Below are 14486 nucleotides of genomic sequence, written 5' to 3' on the forward strand. Positions count from 1 at the left end.
AATTAAGTACTTAATTGCACAGAAACATGTATTAAGTTCTTTGTAGACTACAAGGAATATTGAGCCATATATGTGAAACTGTGCATAGTACAATCATTTCTGTCTCTCTGCCTAGCACTGCAAATACGTCCATTAAAACTGCAGCACTATGGATATAAGCTGTATTCAACTGTGCGGGACCAAATAGAAAGACTTGATGCCTAATTCGCCTCCTCTGCGAGCGCTAAGGAAACAGGCGGCCTGCAAGCGGGCAGATGCATTGCTGTTTCCAGGGCAAGCTCAACACCGCTGAGATCTGCTGTTCACCCCCATACCGTGGGCAGCGGGAGGGGATGAATCTGTGTTACTCTGATTGCTCCTTCTGCGTCTGAGTGATGAGGACAAGGTGAGCCAGACGCTCTGGGCTCCTTGTCAGAGGTAGACCAGAGCCCTCTGGACCGTCACATTTTAACCTGATTCTGTCTGTGCTTTTCATCCTCGTTCACCCGGTTAGGTACAAACTCGTACGCTGGCTCCTACACACCACCTTCTGACTCTTGGTAGTTTTCATCATTTAGTTTCCGCGGGGACTACTGAACTATTTATTTTCTGCACGGCTCTCTTAGAGTCTTACCATAAATATAAGAGTGCGTTTCCCCAGCTCAATATTATGAGGCAATGGACTTTTAAAGAAATATCGTCCTTTGGAGAATGTTGGAGGGCATCATGTGGGAAAGGAAAGTTCGTTGAGTGCTTGTTCACTCAAAGGAGAATGAGGTCATTGCTAATGCTGTTCACCGCACATTTCTGGCATTTCCCGCTTTTGAGCAATTTAGGGCAGTTATTCCCTGAAAATTCTGTGACTGACGGGACAGGGTAATTATTCCTAATCAATGAGAGTGGCTGACTAGGATGAACTGCGCTATGAAACAGTCTAGAACTCTTCTGTATTCCAAAGTCACCGACAATGTTTGGATGACTAACAAATACATTACTCGGGTTCTCACTGCAAGAGACCATTATGATCAACAGTGTGTTGAAATATGTCAGTGTCTCCAATCTGCTGGGAAGACAATTGTATGTTTTTGAACTTTAATTTTAGTGTTTGATGAGAAAGTTGACCATTGTAGAAATATTATTATATTTTAAAATTTTAATTGATAAATAAAAAGTGTACAGATTTGGGGTAAACGTGATAATTTGACATGAGAGCAATTATCATTTATGTTTCATTAAATAATTATCATTTCTTATTTTGAAATAGTTCACTTATTTCATTGAACTACTTCTTTGTGTTTCAGTTTGATTTGACAATTTATGTAAATTATACCTTGGTTCAAAATATGACTTGCAAAGTATTTTTCTTTTTTTTGTTATTTAACTGTTTTTCAGCTTGTAAGCCCCAAATCTGTTTTAAATTAATTATTTGTTTTTCTCCTTTGGAATATAATTTTTATTAAGATATTATAAATAACATCTTTAAATTCTGCTTGAATTTTTATGATTTTATTTGAAAATAAAATTTTTGATTTATCAGGAATTTATTTTACAGCCAAGGATATAGCTCAGTGGCACAAGTGCTTGCCTGGCAAATGCAAGGTCCCGAGTTTGATTATTGGTACCAAATAAAATAATTAATTTTAGATTAATGATGTAAATTTCATGTTTCATTTTTTATTTATTTAACCCTTTCATTAGCCTTTTAAAAACCAATTCATGTAGATATATTGACCATTTCTTAGTGTAATTACCCACAGTACTATTAAAAATTCCTTCTAATAATAAATGTAAAATCATCCATCATTTTATTTTCTATTTGAATCCTTTTTTGGAACATATTACTACAGTGTTCTACACAAAGAATATGAAATTTAGTTAATAATTTTAAGTTTTGTTGTCTAACTAACGTACAGCTGTTCTTCTGTCCTTTATTAAGTTTTATTATTTCTTAAATCAATGCCTGATAGTTGTGAAAATGCAAAATATTTTAATAATTCCTTCCTAATATCAACTGGAATGTACTGTGAGTGTTACTACCATGTACCACACTTGTTTTGAGCAGAGAGCTGGGGGCTGGGGATTTAGCTCAGCGGCAAAAGCGCCTGCCTGGCATGCGCAAGGTCGTGAGTTCGGTTCCCGGTACCGGAGAAAAACCAAAAAAAAAAAAAAAAAAAAAAAAAAAAAAAAACCAGGATGTTTTGAGCAGAGATATGTAAATACAGATGGATGGAGAGATAAGTAAATAGGTAAAAATATGTGTTCATAGAAAAACAATTAGAATTATAGTATATAAAAATTAATATGCAAGTATTTTAATATAACATTGGAATCAGTTTATTCCATTTTAAGTAGTTTACATATTTTGCATAGATTATATTTGCCTATAATTCCTTATTTTGTCATATCTGTCTCTGTCGATTAAATGGGAATTCTACTTGCTTCATGAAAATAATTGGAATAGATGCTCATTTTTTCTTGGTGTCATTTGTATAGCACTAGACTTAACTTTTGCTAGAAGATATGGCAGGGTCAGTTTCAAATCATATGGGTTAAATATTGTGCTGTGTTTGCTAATCTGGGTCATTTTCATTACCATCTAAACTTTAGAATAAGCTGTCTGTATGTGAAAAAGTAACTGGTTGCGACTTTGGAATTGCATTGTTTATAGATATATCCCAGAAGGAGTTGACTTGTGTGTGTGTGTGTGTGTGTGTGTGTGTGTGTGTGTGTGTGTTACGAGGAACTGAACCAGATTGTTCCTATTGAACTATGTCATTCACTCTTTTCATTGCTTTTATTTTGTATCTTGAGACAGGTTCTCACCAAGTCCCTAAGTTGCCCAGGGTGGGTTTGAACTAGAGACCCTGAAGCTTCAACCTCCCAGCATGTCAGTGTAACAGCCTTGTACTCCCACATCCTTAGAATTGACTTATGAATGATATCAAGGCTGCATATCTGTCAAAATGGAATATCTCTTCATTTAGTTATATCTTTTTTTCTTGAAATGTGTTTGGCAAGAATATTTTGATTTTATCTTATACATACCCTGTACAGATTTTGCTGGATTTTTACATATTTCCTTTTAAGGAGTGCTAATACAAGTGGTATTATGATTTCAATTTCAAATTTTAATTGCTAAATCATTGCTAACATATAAGACAATTTCACCTTTTTATTATAGACATTGGTAATCTAGCTTATTAGTTTCAAGACTATTTTAATTAATTCTTTAGTATTTTTTCCATGGACAATAATTTCCAAATGAACAAAGACAGTTGTATTTGTTTATACCCAATCTGTATGCATCTTACTTCTGTCTTCTTGTCATAACGAATTAGTTGAGACTTCCAGTTAATGCTGAAGAAGAGTAGCTCAGGAGATTGGCCTTATTTGCATCTTAAAGGAGAAGTATCCAGTTTCTCACTGTTATGTGTGATGTTTCCTGTTAATTGAAGATGTTCTTCGTCAGGTAGAAGAACTTTTCTAAATGCTAAGAGATTTTGTGTTGAATAAATGTTAGAATTTGTCCGATGATTTTTCTTTATTGATATTATTGTGTGATTTTTCTTAAGTGTGTTGATAAAATGGGTCACTATCTTCTAAGCAAGAGTTATCCTTTCCCACTTGAAATCTAGCAAACTTGGTTATAGTGTATAATTATTTGTACACACAATTTGCTAATTTTTAAACATTTTTACATTTATGTTTTTTAAATTTTGCTTTGCATTTATTGTGACTTTTTTTTTTCTTTTTGTACTGGGAATCAAACTCAGGACCTTGAGCTTGCCAGGCAGGTGCTTATGCTACTGAGCTATATCCCTGGCCCCTACATTTATGTTTATAAAATATATTGATCTGCATTTTAAAAAATCGTATTATTCTCCTCTGACTTTGGTACTTGGGGAATGCTGCACTGACTTTTAGATATGCTCCCTCTGTTTATATTTGCTTGAGGAGGCAGTAGATAGTGGAAACAATACCTTTGTGAAATTTAGTATGGGATCCACAAGTTAAACTCCCAGGGCCACTGGCTCAGTGAATGAATATATACATTCACTGAGCCAGGGAATATATATATATATATATATACACACTCATTTCTACTATCTGAATTTATATACTATTATTTGAAAGTAAATACAGATGAGTTGTAAAGGATACACTGCAAATTACAGGAACTATAGGGCAATTACTAAATTTTAAGAAATCATATACTTGAAATGCTAAGATAAAAGAGAATCACATAAAATGCTCAGTTAAAATAAAAAAGAGGCAGAAAGAGGTAAAAGAGACACAAACCAGAGTTATGCAAAGAATATGTAGCAGTGACAAACCGTAGAAATTAATGCAACTTCAACAGTGATCAGTTAAAGTGTGAAAGCCCTACATATAACAAAAGAGACTATCAGAAGGATTTTATTAAAAGCAAGGTATGCATCTGTTATAGCTAAAGGATACCTAGTTTAAATAAAAAGGCCCTGACAAATAGATTCCTGGGGTAGAGAACACGGCACACTCAGTAGCACTCATGTTTCCACCTGAGGCAGTAACATCAATGCAGACAAAACAGACTGATTATAATTTCCTTTAAAAAAGTCATGGAAGCAATACCGTATGGTCTTGCATGTGAATAATATTCAGCAGTATGCAAAGTTTCACACTCCATTTTCACTCACTAATATAAAAATATTGCTCGACTGCCTTCTAGTACATATTTGATACAGCTATAAAGGTTTGTGGAAACCAGCACTGTATTTCTTCTCTTTGAGGTGATTTCACAATTTTTGAAGTTGATTACTTCTATTGGAATAGTCCTGTTTTTTTTTTTTTTTCACTCTGAATATATGAATACAGTTACTTCAGGGTTTCAATATTCTATTTTAAATACACATCTTCAATTTTATCTTCGATGACCTTTTTCTCTTATGTGAACTTAGTTATCTACATTTAAGGCATTGATAATTGATAACAAGTTAATTTAATTTTAAAATCATAGCCAACTATTTGTACACCATACAATTTGATAGTTCTAAAATCTTCAATGATTTTTAATTTGCTGTCTTTTTTTATTTTTCCTACTATTTATTTCTTGGCCATTATTTTGCTTTAAATGTTCCCCTTAAAAGTTGCCTTTCTTTTGTGGGATTTATTTTTCTATCCCAAATTCTTCCAACTTTGTCATTTTCTTTATACTTACTTTATTTTCCCTCATTTATTATGAGCTTCATGAATATTTTATAATTAATTGTAGTGGATTCAGTACTGTTCCCTTCATGTTCATACCCAGAGGAAACTTCATATTACAATTTTTTTAGGAATTAGCAACTCTACATGAGTATGGGGTTAAGACAAAGTCCTATCAGATTAGCTGGGCCTTTAAAAGGTACACAGTGTTCATGTGAGCAGGGAAAGCCATGCAGAGACACAGATAGGAAGATCATGTGACAATGAGGTAGGTGCTGGAATGATCTGGTTCCAACCCATAGTTGCTGGGAGCAACTGAAAGTTCAGGAAAGGTTTTTGAGCACTCCAGAGAAATGTGCCCCAGACACAATTTTTATTTGAAATTTCAGTACCCCATGATGCGGGCGAATGAGTGCCCTTGTTGTCTAATCTCGACCTCTGGTAATCTGTTACTGTGGCCGAAGGGAAGCTGAAACACTGGCCCTGATGCTGTCAGACTGTATTTCCATATTCATGGGCTGTAGGTACCACAGTGTTTCCCATCCTTTTGTTAATGTCAAGAATTTTGTAATTCTGTTTCTCTGGCCTCTTCATTCTTTCTTTTTAATTTTCAAGCTTAAAATGTAACCTGGCTCCTTTTCCATTTAACCATCACTCAATGCGTTAAAAGTTTGTACATTTAAGAATATGCCCCCATCATAGCCACTGCAATCCAGGTAAACTGTGTAGGGAGGCCCAGGGACCAGAGGAATCACCAGAAACACAACAGGGTGTCAACAAGGGTGCACAGAATGGACAGGCAGGACTAGCAGTGGGGAGAAGTGTGAAGAAATAATAATGATGTGAGCCAACAGGTCTTAGGAAAGTTAGGTGAGCCAGTGTTGTGCTTGAGGACAAAGACACACAGAGTAGAAGCAGGTGGGTAGGGCTTCCCCTTTTCTCTTTGTTTTTCTTTTTCTTTTTTTTTTTCTTTTTCTTTTTTCTTCTTTCTTATTTTTTTCATCTTTTCTAAATGGCTGGTGAAAACTCCAGCCATAGAAATCTAATCCCATCCCCCAAACCCAGAGACCAATTTCAGATAATCTCTCACTTACACCCTCTTTTTCCTCTTCTGCCCTGTCCTCTAGTTTCCCAAAGTTTCTGTGATGATCTTCTGTCTGGCAGCCTCGCTTCTACTGTCTTCTCAATTATCTTTGTTTTATCCTCTGTCCTTCTTCCCCACCACAGGGTAAAACCACTCTACCAAGGGGAACACTGTATACAAACTCCCAATTTATGATTGGTTCTGTTATATAATTGTAGATTTTGCTCCTATGGTTTAAGGTACAAAATTAATAGTTACCATAATTGATCAGTTTCTAGACTATGCTTGATGTTATTCTTATTGCTAATTATACTACTTTAGTTAGGATGTGATATCTGTTGTAATCAGTTGTTCTCATTTCTGTAACAATACTGGAAATCTCCAGGATAATAACATCACCACAGCCCAGCACCAAAGAACTGTAGACTGGGACAAACAGATACCAACATCCCACTCTTAATTACCTGGAAAGGTAGAATCTTTGGACAGACGCAAACCAAAAACCTCCTACACACAGAAGACATCCTGAAGAACAGACTTTTCCTACAGAGGACTTTATACTAATGATATAGCTAACTACTACAAAAACTTGCAAGGATCCACACAGAAAACAAAATAAAAATTTTTGAAGTAGAAAATGACAAGACACAAAAGCAAAATGCAATCTCAAATTTCCAACCCACCCAGAACAAGTCCAAGAGATAATGACATAGAGGAAATAAGGCATAAATTATAAAAAGGAACTAAATAAAAATTATGGAAAAAATACAGTAGTGCAGAAGAAAGTTCACTAAAGATAATCAACAGCACATTTTGAAAAGTTAAAGGAAAAATCAGTAATTTTAGTGTTTCTGTTTTAATATTTAGATGTATGACCCATTTATACTTTAGCTTAGTTCATGGTGATAGACATGGGTCTAGTTTTAGTCTTTAGCATGTAGAGAGATAATTTTTCCAGCACCAATTATTAAAGAAAAAACCCAAATTGCAAGGGAAATTCTTTAAAGAATCAACAACAGGAATCTCATCTTATTAAAAAGCTTTTGTACATCAAAAGAAATCACTAACAGAATGAAAAGGCAACTCTAGAGTGAGAAAAAAATTTATCCAATTGTCCCTCAGATGAAGGACTTCTATCTAAAACATAAAGAAATGAAAAAATCAGACAATACAAATTCAAAGACCCAATCCAAAAAGGGTCATCTGAGATGAATGCACACTTCTTAGATGAAGAAATACAAATGGCAAATAAATATTGAAAAAAATGTTCAACATCATTGGTCATTCAAAAGCTGCAAATTAAAACAACACTTAGATTCCATCTCACTCCAGAAAGAATGGCTATCATGCAGAAGTCAACCAATAACAAATGCTGGAGGGGCTGTTCAGAAAATTGAGTGGATATAAACAATGTGATATTTTTGTACAATGGAGCATTACTCAGTCATAAAGAAGGATAAAATTGAGACATTTATAGGTAAATAGATTCAACTTGAGACCATACAAGTGAAATAAATTGACTCACATATATAAACCTCATATAGTCTCTTTGGTGTGAGAAATTGCAAGAGTAAATAAGGTCTAAATGTACATTAGATCTTGTGAAATAGAAAGGAATTAAAAAGGAAGTAGGATAGGGGAAAGGGGAAAGTAAGGCAGGGAAAAAGGGAGATAAAATGCAAGTTAGTTATACCACTGGTTTCTTCTAGTTCATAGAAAAGGAAGGTTTGTCCTAAGATTGATTGGAGAATTTTTGATAATTTTATCTGCTACTCTGAGTAACTACTTTAAAGATAATAATATGCAATGTGTTAACTATTGTTATCCTCCTATAATCTTGTTATGAAATTCTGTTTTAACTTTTTTCCTTAAAAAAGAGTAGGGAAAGTTTTACAAGTGGAAATGGAAAACAAAAAAGAATAATGTCTGTTTACTGTTCACTGCAATCATCATTCATTTAGATATAGATTTTCTTCATCATTTGTTAGAGCATAGAAACTTTCTTTTGTTTGTAGAATGCATTTCTTCTTTATCCTGAGATAAACTTAGCTCATTCTATCTGTATTCTTTATGTTCTGCTTATGCTGGGAAGCTACATAGCTTACCAAAATATCAAGTAAATGTACCCAGATATAATTTAGGGTTACTTGTTTTATATTTATGTTTATTTAAGAACGTTATGTATTTTCCTTCTCTGTAATTTTAGTTATTTATTTTCTTCCAAAATATGTTTTTGTTTTCCTACTACTTTAATTTGCTATAATCACTTGCAGGGGCCAGTGAACTATGTTTAGGTAGATGTCTTTTCTGATTAGTAATCCTTAGTAACACCCCCATAATACAGATATTTTGTAGTGATTTGGTATCTCATGAAGGCCAGATGATCACGTTAATACTTTTGAATTTGATTGGTACTCTTCTATCATTAATTATGCTTAGACTTTCTGATAAGTTATCTGATTTTAAGAAATAAAGACTATTTATCTATGCTTTCCACTAACTCTATGCATTGTCCCTTTTTCCTGTATATATACAGGTATGTGCTTGTCCAAATATGGAGTGTTATACAAGATTGATGAACTTATTATTGTTATAAGAAATATGCCCAAGGAAGTGAATAAGTACGTACATAATGATTATCATCAACTATTTCTGTCAGTCTAGTAGAAAATGCAAGCATATGTGCCATTTCTGAAATAGCAATAAGCCCATCTATTATTTATCTGTAGTGAATCTTCTTACTGTATGTTTGAGATCCATTCTTTCTTAATTTTCTCTTTCAACTTAGAGTAAACCCCATGCCTTGAAGAACTAAGAGTGCCTCTGAACTTCGCAAATTCCAAATATACAATTTAGTTACTTCTTTCATTCTTAGGAAAAGAAACTCTACTATGGAAGCCTAACAGTATGAAGGGGTGAATAAAATATGTCATTGCAGCCATCCAGGTTGAAAAACAGGTCCATGGAGTATGTAAATAATGATTATCAACTATTTCTGTTGAGACCATACTCATAGGTGAAATAAATCCACTCACATGATAGGGTTCCACTGTCCAGAATGGAATCACTGTGCTTGACAGGCAGATCCGTTCATAAGGCAAACACTTGATTATTATACACAAAGTTTTAGAAAACATTATTTATTAGTCACTGTATTAGGCACAAGTGTCTAGCATTGGGTGCTAGTATAGAGCAGTCTGCTATTTAAAACATGGGAACTTTTTGTCAGAATAATAATTCAAGTTTTGGTGCTTCTCTCTTGTTCGTAAGTAAATCAACAGCATGATACAGAAATTTACCAACTCACTAGTGGAAAGTAGACAATCTTGGTTTGCACACCAGTTTAGAGTTGGTCTTTACTGAATGTCTTCATCTGCTAATAAGAATTTTACTTCCTTTTCCTGTACCCACCATATATTTGTAAAAGGACTGCCAAATACAGTACCTTACTCTTTGATATATGAAGACACATACAACAAAAAGTAATTGGTTATTTTTCAGTCTTGCCAAAAAACTTTAGACAAAATGGTAGACATGTAATGTAAGCAGGTAATAGAATCAGGAAATTAGAATATTATTTTGACATTTTAAAACCACATTCAGGAAATTATTTTTTCTTTAAATTGTTCATATATCATATCCAGGGTTTATCATGCCTTCAGTGCTTAAAGAATAGTGAAAAGTGGGAGTGGGAAGAAAGAGAGAAAAGAAGATAAAGTCCTAGAGAAGTCAGTTTCATGATTGATTCAATGTATTATGATGATGAATTTATAAATATAGGAGTTATTTGCTGTAAGGATTGCCATAAATTCATCTCAAGGTGATAGAATTGATAAGGTAAGGATTTTCAGGAGTTCAGCTTGCTTACAATCTGGACTGTATCCTCTTGAAAGTGACCGAAAGTGCTGACCTTAAGAACTTTAAGATAATTAAATTGTCCTTTACATCACCATATTTTTTGCAAATGTGTTGTAACACTCATAGGAAATGAATACCTTATACATGTACATTCAGAGCAGGGTCATGCTAAATTTTAATGAATGCTTTCTCATCACTTTATGTACTTTAGAAATACTTTGTCTTTAATGACAGCAACTTTTCTATTCTTTGAGGCTTTGCTCCACACTTTAGAATTTCATTGGAAGAAGAATGCTAAATTTGAATTTTTAGGTCAGTAGAAACTCTCTGAATAAACTGTGATGAATATGACAATTGTACACCTCTGTAGGATCTGAGTCCTATTTTCCCTTATTAGATAAAATACTAACCTCTCATAAAGTTCCAGCTATAAAATGCAACTGGTCAGCATTACTCACTAGAATTATGAAGAATAATCACTTGAATTAAATTACACTCACACATTTGAGTGAGGAAAATAAAGTGACTCCGTATGAGTTTGTATGTATAAATTCTGAAGTGCAATTTTATAGAGCAGAAACAGATGAAGAGGTCAGGTAGTTATAAGCTAATGAGAAATAAATTGCTATAATCAGCGACCTAACATTGCCTGAAGGATTTCCTTCTACAATAATGGATTCAACTGGCAAAGGGTCTTAATGTTGCTGTATGAAACTCTTGTTTGGCATTTGTAATATTATTCTAAAGCTTGATTACATCATGGACAAGTAAATCCATTACGGAGCACTTGCCTGAAGTGATTTGATTTTAATGTCTCATAAGTATCCAGTTGTACAGAACTACAAGAATAATTAACATACTCCCTATCTGTGGAGTGACAATTTGTTCATTTATAAACCCATCTTTCTTCTGATTTCTTAAGCAATACCCTACTATATGGTTTATACTTCTTAGAGAAAATATGTTTATAACTTATAGGTCTCTTAAGTGGAACTCCACTGAAAAATATTTATTAATGATTTATTTCAAAACTTAAACTGTGCTACATTGCATCCATAAGTACTTTTTGTGTACTTATTTTTTTCACTTATCCTAAAAGATTCCTTTGTAGGCATAAGTGATGAAAACTAATATTTTCTTTATAAATCAAATTTGAAATGCAAATAAACTGTAAATGAATACTATAGGGAGTGACTATTGCACTGTATTAGTAACTAGTCCTGAGAGTGCCATATGCCTTCACTTCCCTGCTGTTAGGTAAATGTCAGGAATATAGTCCTGACTTCTCTTGCGTGAATCGTATGACCGCAGCTACGCAGTGAACAGAATTTCCTGGTGGGACTTGTAGACTCTGGTCCTGCCAATGCCAGTGTTCCACGTGGCAATTGCTCTATCCGTCCTAGGCTCCTTGCCATACTGAGTAGAATCTTCAGTCCCCCTGCATGTGGAAAGTAGCCTGACTGATAAGACAGCTCTCCCTTTTCCCAGTGAAGCTCTAATCCTTTCTTACTGCCCATTGTTGGTGGTTGGGAATGTAGCATTGTAATAAAAATAGACTGCATAAAAGACCTCTACCATGAAACTCAGAAAGAAAATCACAGGGTCCTGTATGGAATGCTTGAACATATATCCATTTCTTTAAAAATAGCAGCACTCCTAAAATTTAGTTAATTCTACTAATGTTATTGTAAGGACTTTTATACATAGCTTTAAAATTTCTATAGGAAAACATTTCAAAGTCATTTTGATTGATGAAGAAAGAGAATAGAACTCAAAAAGATACATGTATGTATACACACAGATATTTCACTGAGTCCATTATTTTGGAAAAAACTCACTATTTTTACTTCAAACAATGATGAAAGAACACATTTATAAGATTAAAGAATTTTAAATTTTGCAGAAAATTTGTTATATATTATATGGTCAGCAATATGTAACATGTATATATATTATACTTTAAGTATATCAAATATATAATATAAAAAGAATTTATAAAACATGCATAACTTCACTAAGTTTATTTAGTTACATTTTACAATATACTAATAAAATCCTTAGATTGTTTTGAGGAGATAAAAGCTAATTAAAATGTTCTGTTATTATTTGTACATAGAAATTAAAAAGTATTTCTCAAAATTCGCTTATTCTCCATGTTAGAAAGGCAAAATAAAATCTATAGCTCTTTGATCAAACAATCATTACTTGAGGGTGTTTTATTTTCATTTTAGTCATAGGAGTAAGAATATGATTTTGGTTAAAATTAGATACTTTTCAGCTGAGATTCTGCAGGAAGTGAATCAACTAAAACAATATTAAATAGTCTTATTGAAAGCTTATACTTCATATCTTGTGCCAACTTTCTGATAAATAAATGACATGATTCTCTACTGCTTAACATCAGGGGCCTCTCATCTTTATAGAATGGAAGACAATCCAACCTGCAGTTATCTGCCCAAGTTTCACCTCTCCACCTCCATCCAAGGAAGAAAATGTGAAGTTTGATTAGCATAAACTGAGGATGCAGCATTAATTTCAGCATAACCACTAAGTAAAGATCTGTAATACATAAACCAAAATAGTCAACAAACAAAACATGCTACTAAATTAATTTTTCTAACAATTGTGGGAAGCTGAAAGACAGGCAAAAAGAAGGAAGGAAGGAAGGGAGAGAGGGAGGGAGGGGGGGGGAAACACAGAAGGAAGGAAGGGGAAAGAAAGAAGGAAAGAAAAAGAAAAAGAAAGGAGAAAGAAAGAGAGGTAATAGGGGCCGCCTGCGCTTGGGAAGCCTCATGGAGGGGAGTTCCAGCCTTTGGCCTGGACCCTAGCAGTACAGGTGCCCAGGAGGCTGGCAGCTGGTGCCCAGGAAGTTGCATGGCAGAGCACACTGGCATGTGCTGGCCCTCATGCTGGCCGCAGCCGCGTGGTCGAGAACTATCATGGCACAGTGAAGCAAGGACACAATTGGCCTGCCACGTGCTGGCCGTGGAGGCCCACCCGGGGATGTGTATGAGTCATCCCAACATAGAGAAACCCCTGGGAATACATGCTACACATCGGGTTGCTCTTGCCCCTGCCGTTGAGAACCAGAAAGGTCCAGAGTCAGCTGAGGAGCAGCTACTGAACAAGGACTCAGAGAACATGAGAACACAGACTACGCCCAAAGACGCAGAAGTCTAGTTGACCGGGGTCACGAGAGCCTTTTGGAAGTTGGAAACCAGGAGGACCTTGCACAATACCTGGGGACAGCCCCTGGAAACCTTTCTGCCCCTGACACTACAGGCTGCGGTGGAAGAGCTTGTGGAGCTCCAGAGTGGTCTGCACCGAGATTCCCCTTGCCTGTGCTCACCTTTGGGGAGAGGACACTAAGTGGTTGTGGGGTCCCAATGCACTGGGAGGCCGGAGAGAAAAAGCTACAAAAAATGGCTTTCACCCCAGATGGCTCACTTCAGAGGTTAGTAGGAATTGCCTCCTCAGTATTCTGAGCCATGATGGGTTGGAGGCCAAGGAGAGAAAACAAAGAGACCAAGAAAAAGAAGCTTCTTTTTACTGCAGCAATAAGAGAAAAAGACCCTAAGTCTGATTCTCAGGGCCCCAAGAAGAACTCGACGACTGCATTCATCTGCTACCACTGTCAAAAGCCAGGCCACCTCAAGAGGAACTGCCCTAAGAAGCCCCCTGGGCCATGCCCTGAATACAAAGGTGACCACTGGAGATCAGTGTGCCCTTTGAAGCAGAGGCCCCAGGGCTCATTCTACCAGTTAGTTCAACAGGAATGAGGGGACCTGGGGAATATTCTGCCTTCTCCCTTTGGCCAGATTGTCATCTCCTTGGAGGAGCCCCAGGTAATCATTACTATAGAGGGATAAGAAAACAGCCTGTTGCTAGACACAGATGCAAGTCTCTTGGTCCTTCTTTTCAATCCTGGCCTTTGTTCCAGCAGTCACACCTCAGTGAAAGGAGTCACTGATGAGGAGGTAATATGCTATTTTTCACAACCCTTAGGCTGTAACTACTTGTTAGATCTTTCTTGCATATCTGTCTTCCTGAGAAACCACTTTGAAGATACCACCAGTTACTACAGCACCCATTGATATTTTCCTACTAATCTGTCCATAACTCTGTAATGTTTGTATTATTCCTATGTTATTTCATAAATGGATGTATGTCTGTTACTATGTGTTTCCTAAAACAATCATTGAGAATAGACAATGATTATTCATTTGGTCACCCATGTATAGCTCTATTTTCTTTAGAAACCACTTTAAAGAAAACAAAGTATAATACAACAACCACTGATAATCTTCTACCACTTTTGTCTGTAACTCACTATTGTCTATTTGTTTTCCTGAGAAACTATCTTGTAGATAATAATATGTAA

Source organism: Chinchilla lanigera, unplaced genomic scaffold (genome assembly GCF_000276665.1).
Source record: "Chinchilla lanigera isolate Chin_1 unplaced genomic scaffold, ChiLan1.0 scaffold00002, whole genome shotgun sequence".
Classification (NCBI taxonomy): domain Eukaryota; kingdom Metazoa; phylum Chordata; class Mammalia; order Rodentia; family Chinchillidae; genus Chinchilla; species Chinchilla lanigera.